Consider the following 8,463-nt stretch of genomic DNA (forward strand, 5'->3'; position numbering starts at 1 on the left):
TTGCCCTTTGTGCATTACAATGTAACGTAATGATTTGATGATGAGGGGATCCTACTTTTTGGTTGAGGCCTCTAGTTGCTATTCGAATGTAAATAATACACAAAATAATAACAACCAGCTACTTACATTTGAGAGTCACATTGTCAAATTTAGTTTTTTTCTTCTGTTAATCAATAGTTATTTATTGAAGTAATGATCACAAAATAATAATAAAAAGATCACATCAGCAGGCATCTACCTGCTACAGCTTCCTGGGTGAAATTCTGCCTCTGTCTAATTGACTTCATCTCCCATCTCTACCACAGAGGATATCTCATTACTGCAATCACTATGAAGTTGCAAATGTTGAGTTTTTAATGGTACCCACTATACCTATATCTGTATTTAGCATTTTCAGCCTTGTCTCTAAGGTAAAGAAAAGTTATGCTCATTAGAGCCTTTTTCTAATTAGCTGCTGGAAACAGATTTTTTTTGTAAATGTCTGAGTGTAAAGTTATTTGTGTTCCTAATTTATTTTTTATGTTACATTTATTTTAAGTGTAATTCACTAAGGCTTAACATTTGTAGTTCTTGCAGGGCCATTATAAAGAACACTGCACATTTATTACAACCCTTTAAATTGCTGCATTTTATTTCCATATGCTTTTAAATTGTTATTGAGCTTGTTTTCTGCTCTTCCTATAGTTAAAGCGTATTTTTTTATTGTACATAAATGGTAAATAATTGATACCTGCCATCTGCTGCTAATCCTCTTTCCATCCCTAAGCCCCCACTCTGTCCTTTTATTTCTTTTTAGTTCTCCCCAGTCAACCCTTTCCTTTTCTTATGAATCCTGTTTTCTTAGTTTCCTGAACATCCCTCTCTCCTTACTTTTGCTTTGTGAATCTGATTCTCTCTCTTTTACACCAGAATAATGCTTCCAAATCTATTGGAGTACCTACTGAATGACTTTGTTGTAGAGGAGATGAGCCCTGGAGTTGTCTTCAGTGATCGAGGCTCCCTAAACTCTTTAATCAGTCAAAGTCTTTCTGGATACAATTCTGATCTCATTTACACTGGTGTCATCTACTGGAATAAATGGGGTGACAGTGGAATAAAACTACAGTAAAGAAAAGATTTATCAGGCCTTCTGTCTCTGTCTCCTACTTCCCCAAAGTCCCTACATCTGGGGTTATAATCAGGAGACTCCTTGAGGACACCCCTACTCACCAGTTTTCTCCAGCTAGGGCTGGACATGATTTCTGGTGTTCATTCCCAGCACTTGCCTGAAGAGGTCACCCCAAAGAAATGCAAGGCCAAGCATCACTTGGTATTGATAGTGAGGGAGAAGCCCAGGACCAGAACTCAGAAGTAAAGAAGCTCTTGTTGACGAATAATGGTAATGACTTAAGATCAGGACATGCACTGATCTTATAGCTATCTTTTCTAAGAAACATGAAGAGACTAGTTACATGAAATTATAGTGATTCCCCACGTGGAGGTAACTTGTTCCAAAAGTTGTAGATATAAATTAATAAATGTTACTCAGAGATTGTCCTGCATTAGTCCTTAAACCCCTCCCTCCTCACCCCCAACAGTATCCTAGGAGCTTTTCCCACCTCTGTTATACCAAGCATCCCATCCCAACACCCATGAATGTGACAGGACTGCCATGGCTCTCACAGCATAAAATTGAAAAAAGAGATAATATCCCCATCCTTTAATGCCGTTCTCATCTCCCTTTCAGTCTTTGTCTACTTCCTGTCCATGGCTGTTCTTATTTACTTAGCAAGATGATACCATGTGCCTAGCCTGTAAATAATCCTCCAAAAATAAGAGAGGATATAAGCAACCACTGTACAAAAGGCTGGGCTACAGCTTTAGCATGGGAAAATTGGGAGGATCTGCCCCACATATTTTTTTAATCCTGTTTCTTTATCTGCATTATTAATACATCATTGAAACTTCATAATTTTTAAAAAATTCATCTAGCTTCCATTATGTTTTTTAATAGACAATGAGTAAAAAAAGCCATCTTCAACATGATAAACTTGTGTTTTCAATACAAGGAAAAAAAGAAATAAAGCTTCCATGCAAGAACAGTGTCTGCAGCTCACTCTGCAAGGACAAATGCCTTAGCTTGACTCACAGCAGTCATAGTGAACCTACTGGCAGTGAAACAGGGAGGAAACTTTTCTCTTAATGGTGCTGCTCCCAAAACCCGCTGACTCTTTAATCACATAACTACAAATACCACACTTCTCACCACCAGTGCTGTTTGCTTGCTTTGTGCATTTTTTTTGGCTGGACAATTAACATAATTTGGTCAGTTTTGTTTTTGTTTTTTTGCTAGTCTTTACTTTCAGGTGGATCCTCAAACAATTAACAAACAGGAGGGTTGAGACCACCATGAGAGGAAGTGTATTTTTGAAGCTTTTTTTAACATTATGGGTATATGTTTGATGTTTTTGTCAAAGTAACTGTTGTTTGCAAAACAGCTTACAAAAACATTATATTTGGGGTCAGGGTTTTGCCTGTGTCTATTTAAAGGAAATGAATGGTTGGTGACACTTAAATTTGCATTCTGATAGGACTGAGCATAACCCAGCATAATAGATAATCTCTGTTCTTCTTGGTCAGGGTCACTAAGGAACCTGGATCCCACAATTTCTTCTCCTGAAACATGACCCCTTCAAGCCAAGGCTGAGGTCACTCATTGCTGACGGGATAGCATACAAGCTATGAGTTTATTACTTGCCTAATTCCCATCCCTGCCTTTCTTTACAGATACAGGCATGCATCTCATACGAAAGGGGAAAAATTCATGTTCTTGAAGATGCCTTGTTACCATTAACCTTGTATGAAAGGAGTTACCGACTGAAGCATCAGCCTTAGCAGTGTCCCCGCCCCAGGCAGCACTGGTCACATGGAATAGAAAGGTCAAAGGTCACCAGTATTCCATGGAGATGGTCCTCAGCAGGGAGCATTCTAATTGGTTGGTATTGATCTACAAATTGAGCTTGCACTGTGATTAATGCTAGCCCAAAAGCTCTTGCAGTACCAAAGCTATAGGTCAAGGTTTCAGAGCTGTATCAGCCATAGCCATAGCTTTTAAATAGAGCAGAGGTCCTATAACAGGCTAGTGAGGAATTGCATTTGTTAATGCCCTCCCAGGCTGCTAATATGAACCTATGCAACTGGCCATACTCAGCTTCATCGCTACCACTAATAGCAGCTTAATAGCAGACTAATGTAGAGGGAACAGAAGTTATCAGATTGATTCTATGATTGATGAGGGATTTATCACCACTCTGCTTTCCACTATCTGCTCACTGGATCTTTTTCCAATTTATCATAGCTATTGAACTGAGTATATGGTTTCATAATTAATTTGGGGGAGGGAGGGGTCAAACTATTTTTACTGCTCCCTATTTCCTCTACATTTCATTCCCACCAGCTCATTCTCCACAGTTATATTTTAAGTAAATAGCACAAAGGATCCCACCAGCAGCCAGTCAGATTGCATTTTCAATGACCTAAAGGCCCAGAAAGGAACATGCAAAGTGTGTTGTTACTGAGTCACATGACAGGATCTCCTGAGATACTTCTGCCATATCCAGCTCTCAAATACCCGAAAGCAGGATTTTGTCTAAAGTTAGGTACTCTGCATAGCACTGAGTCTGATTTGCATTACCTATGTGAACCAACACACTGTAAGTGATGTGGTCACCAAAGCAGCAGCACTTTAGCACCATTACTATTATTTCTTTTTATTTTGTATTACAGTAGTGAAAAGAAATAACCAAAAAAGATCAGGGCCTTATTTTGCTAGTGTTGTACAAACAGGAGTAAAAGAAAGTACTTGTCCAGTTTATGAGATGTAGGACGGCATTGCAAAAAAAGCCAAATGTAGTAAATCCTCTTCTGTGCTATTTTTTGGAAACTCCAGAAAGAGAACTCAACAACATATAGCACAGGGGCTGGCAAAGGATAAAAACACAAGCTTAACCACTGATTCTTGCAACTGCTTAAGAGTGAATTATAAAAGCCTATATGTCATGAAAATATTATATATAAACAATTACATGAAAAGCATAGGCTTTTGCAATACTGGATCCAGTCCAATATTGAAAAGATAGGAAATGCTGTAATTAAGGCTGTTTGCACAACCTTAATTCATCTCCCTGGTAGGTATGCATTATGATATAGTCTTCATAATATCATCACATGCTCTGGAGGGAGTAAAGGGACTTTGACCTTAATGTTTTGTTCAGCTAATTTTTTAAATGTTTTTTCCTAGGCTTTTTAAAAGGCAAGCAGAGAAGGACAAAAATTCTGCCCACTCCATTCAGGAGCTGATACAAGGAAATTTAGTGGGAGGGGGCTCAGACAACATCTCAGATGTTCCTGCAAAGCCAGGGTGCATCATGCTTAGACAAACTGCCCAGCATGCCCATAGCACTCATAGACCTACTCCAGTCTCCCTTTACCCCCAGTAAAAACTCTAGATCTATTCCTGATTCCAGCTCCTCACCAGACCTGTATCCCTTCTGTCACAACTTCTTTTCTTATCTTCTAGTTCCAAGCCCCAGACTTCTTGTTCATTCAGTTCCAGTCTCCCCTCAACATCTTATATGTTCTCAGTCTGACTCCAAATTCTTATCTGGTTTCCATCCATGGATCCCAATCCCATTCTCCTTACCTTCACAGTCTCAGTTCCCTCTATCCTTCCCTGTATCCTCCTCCAGTCCTAGATCCTCCCAAATTCTTTTTCAGTGTAACTCCTTGATCCCTTAGGTACAGCTATTCTTTCCTCTTCATTTGAATCAGGCAGCTTCCTCCTCTCTACTGCCTAGCGCTTACCACTGACAGCATGGGCAAGATAGGTTCCTTGATCCCAGCTGGATCACTGTACCCAGAAGCTCACACTGCAGTGAGAGCACTGCTCAGCTGCAGGGCAGGCATGTCCAGGGCAGACAAAATCTTTGGGGAAATCCTCTGTGGGCACATCTACATGAGATGCAGTAGTGTTGGGAAAAAACCGTGCAGTGATGGCAGTCATTTAGTACTTTCATATGCACAGTCCTCTGCACATGTAAGCACGGCCAGTGAAACAAATATGTCTCTACAGAACATGTGCAAACTGGAACAGTCACAGGCCTATAACATGACTGGATTTGGGCATATTTGCATGGGGATGACAAAAGGTGGGTGCTGATATAAAGGCCACCTCCTTGATAAAATCCCAGATCCTGTTCCAAAGCATTGGGGTGCTTCAGCTTCTCAGAGGAAAGGATTTTTATGTGGACAAAACAATGTTCTTATTCCCAGCTTGAAGCAGATACTCAAGACAAAAAAATTTCAGTCCAAATGCTTTAAGTTTGGCACAGCTATTAGTAATTGAAAATCAGGTATTACAATAAGAACTGTTGGGAAATCGTTATTACAGTCACTGCTGCCTGCCTGGCCTATAAAAACAGCTTTTGCTGTGCAGAAATTTAACCATTCATGCTGAACTAATTGTTGATAAAATCTTATATGTTATAATTAGCCACAATGGGACTACTCATGCTAGTAAAATTAAGCATGTGAAGTTGTGTTTGCAGATGCAGGCCATTAGATTGCATACTTTTCCGGGCAGGGACCACCTTTAGCTTTGCGCGTCTGTGTATGCACAGTGCTTAGCATGATAAGGCCCTGTTTGGGACTTCCTAGGTGCAAACATTTTGTAACACAAGGAAGAAAGAAAGTGCATTTCAGGATACCTGAACTTGCATGTGGTGATGAAATCACTGCTATAACTTGTGTTACTATGGGTGGCCAGCTACTATGGTGCCAGGCATTATAAATATTAACTATAGATTAGATCAGATAGGGTAGATTAGATTAGTTTGAAGTAGCAACACATGTATGTATTGTTTTATTAAGGAGTTTGTAAACAATTAGATAAATACTGTTGGATATAGCAGCAGTGGATGTTACCAGTTAACATCTATTGTTTACTTGATAGTCCTAATCCCTTTGTATTTAACCTCTTTTCCCTGATGTACTTTCTTTACCAGTTACTATACCATCATAACACTGCTTTGCTTCCACTATTAGCACATAATTGTGCTAAGAGGGCACAGATAGGAATTATATTTGTTGTGCTATCAGTCTCTTGAAAGCTCTCTACAGTCATGTCTTAACAGAAGAGCATGGCTTCAGAGCACTCCAATTGCATAACAAATTAACCCTCATTATATGAGGGTTCAAATGAAGGCACTCCAAAGCAGAGCACCTTCATTAACTTCTGTTTGCTCAGGCGGCTGGGCTGATGCAGCCCAGCTGCAAGCCCAGGGCTGTCTGCACGATGGGAAGTGGGGAGAAGAGGGGGAGCTTGGGCTGAGGTGCTGGTAGGGGATGGATTGGAGCCCCCTACTGCAGGAAGGCTCCAATCCTGCCTCCCCTCTCCTGATCTCCCTCTTTACCCTTCCTCTCCTTATCTCCCACAAACCCCAACCTGATTTCCCTCCTCACCCTTATCTCCCCCTCTCATCATGCAGACAGCAACAGAGCTGGGAAGGATGGGGCAGGGCTAGGGGAGCAAAGTTTCATGTCTACAGCTCCTCGGCTGGATCGACTCCAAATTGGAGCTTGATCCCCCACCCTCCCGACCAACAGCAAAGGTCTATTGAGTCAGGAGGGTCAATCTAACTCATGGGTACTGTTTTATATTAACTAGCAAAGTTTAGAAGGTTTGGGATAAAAGCTTTACATTTTGGTCCTTGCCCCTCTCTCTAGCTGTTTGCGATGCGTTTATGGATGTGTAGGAAAACAGACAAAATCCTTGATGGCTCAGGGTAGCACAGTTTCTTTCCTATAAAGAGCATTGCTGGGAATGCTGAGTCTGAGCAATGTTTGCTCAGAATTAAATGACTCATATAATATTTCCTGGCAATTCCAAAGAACACCCACTTTACCTCTTTAGGAAAGAGTTACTAACAGAGGAGCTCAGTGAAAACTTCCATAGATTTCATTGATTTTTCTTATTATTATTATTACTATTTGCAATAAAAATTGGAATGAGCTCCCACTCGGACTTATCTATGAGTTAAGTGGATACCCAGCAACTCATTATAGCCTGCACCGGACATTTTACATGGAATCTACCATAACAGACTAGCTTGAGGATTTAACTAGTTCACTAGACTTTTGGCACAGGAATGATTTATATATTCCACCTGTGGTTTGCAGTGAAGGACATGAACTTGCTCAACATGCAGCTAAAATATTTTTGGTTAATTTTAGTAGCAATGCAACAATGACATTTTCCGGCCTGTATATTTTGGCAATGATCTTGCACTTAGGCCTGACTTGTTCTTCAGCACTATAATCATTCAGAGGAGCATGTTTTATTGATAATGCAAAAAGTAAAGGTGGTGTGCATGTTGTTATTACAATAATATCTCAGTGAATGATCCTCTCTACAGGTATAGGTGGAAATATGAAGCAAACAGGCAGAAAGGTGCTTAATCATTAGAACTGTCACTAGCTGGCTTTTTCCTGGGCCTTTTCCTTTTGGAAACATAATAGATCTGATCTGAACAAGTTTGTTATGGAAAACTGTTGATGATAAGCAGGGATCCTGGTTTTTTCTCTGATTAAAACTTGCAAATTCTCTGGTTAAAAATTGTAAATTCTCTTGTTAAAAACCCAAAATTCGTGATGAAAATTAAAGGCCCCCCACAGCCCCTCCCAGTGCTGCTGGTGCCCTGCACCCCCCCCCCATCTCAATAGCCTCTCACAAGAGCCCCCCAGACCAGACCCACAGCCACTGACACTGACACCCACCCCAGCAGGTAAAGTGTGTGTGGGAGGAAGGGGCAGGGCACGGCAGGGGAAAGGGAAGGTGCTGAGTGGGTAGATCAAGAAGGGGGAAGTGTGCCCCTGTGCCCACTCCCAGGATCAGGGCCAGGGGGGGCAGGTCAGGGGCCACCACTCTGTGGGCCACACTCATGCCTGCCGGCCTAACAGGAGGTTCACACACAGAGGCCGCCACCACAACTTTCCCACTGCGCCCTGCACTACCATCCCATGGCCACCTGAATGGCTTTGTGGGCAAGTGGCGCAGGGCGTGGCAGCAGCAGTGCGATGGCAACTACCGCATGCGGGCCACATATGTGCTGCCCGGCCAGGGGGTGAAACGGGGGGCTTGCATGCAGTGGCATGCCCCACAACTGGCTGCACAGCACTGCAGCGGTGTGGGGTGGTGGTGGCTGCATGCAGGCTGGCGGGGCTTTGTGGGCAAGCGCTGCTACTGTGGAGTCATGCCCTTTGCCTCTGGATCCTAGAGGTAAGTGGGGCTTGGGGGCTGTGGGGCAGGGCTGGGGAAGATGGTTGGGGGCTGAGGAAGCGGGGGGTACTGCCGGACCCAGGCAGAACATTGCAGCTGGGAGCAGGGCCAGGGCATGAGGGCAGGGGTGCCCCTCTGCAGGGGGCTTT

The sequence above is a fragment of the Gavialis gangeticus genome, unplaced genomic scaffold, assembly GCF_001723915.1.
Source record: "Gavialis gangeticus isolate Ggan-Ray unplaced genomic scaffold, GavGan_comp1, whole genome shotgun sequence".
NCBI lineage: Eukaryota > Metazoa > Chordata > Crocodylia > Gavialidae > Gavialis > Gavialis gangeticus.